Source organism: Phalaenopsis equestris, unplaced genomic scaffold (assembly GCF_001263595.1).
Source record: "Phalaenopsis equestris unplaced genomic scaffold, ASM126359v1 Scaffold001140, whole genome shotgun sequence".
Classification (NCBI taxonomy): Eukaryota; Viridiplantae; Streptophyta; class Magnoliopsida; order Asparagales; family Orchidaceae; genus Phalaenopsis; species Phalaenopsis equestris.
This window is the reverse complement of record NW_018165579.1, coordinates 19,132-19,850: the sequence shown is the minus strand read 5'-3', so window position 1 is coordinate 19,850 and position 719 is coordinate 19,132.

The window sequence follows — 719 nt, the reverse complement described above, 5'->3', positions numbered from 1 at the left end:
ATCAAATAATTTAAAATGTTGTGTTATCTCAAATGATTGAAAGCCACCGACAAAAATTAAGGGGAAATGAGAATAATTGCAACGAGATAACTATAATTTAAAGATTTTAGCTTTTTACTCCAATTTTGAACATTTAAATGTTTTTAATTTGATTTTTAACCCCCAATGACAATTTAATTATGCTTGATTTAAAAAAAAAACGATTAATTTAGCTTGATTTAATCATATTTAAACTATTTTGGCTTGATTAAATGATTATCAGTTCATAAAGACCATTAAATTTGGTGCATTATTCATATAATGCAAAAAAAATACAAACCACATAATTTTGGTGTATTTACATATCTATCCCCTAAACATTCATATTTGTATTCTTATCACTCAAAATTTTAAAAGTGACATCTTTTCCCGAAATAAAATACTTTTTCATGTGTAGGCTTATGACACCAACGTGTCATAAATATAATTATAAAACATTACAGTTGTATGCATGAAAATTATTAGGTATGACTCATATATCATAAATGGGACAAATGCTGAAGCGGAGCAAATCCCACGAGCGGAGTGGAGCAGAAAGATCTGTCAAATCCAGGGAGTTTCATTATTTGGGTTGGGGGTGCGGGGGCAACACCCCGTAGTTTGGTACAGAGGTAATTTAAGTAATTACATATTGTACTATAGAAATATATATATATATATATATATATATAATATATATA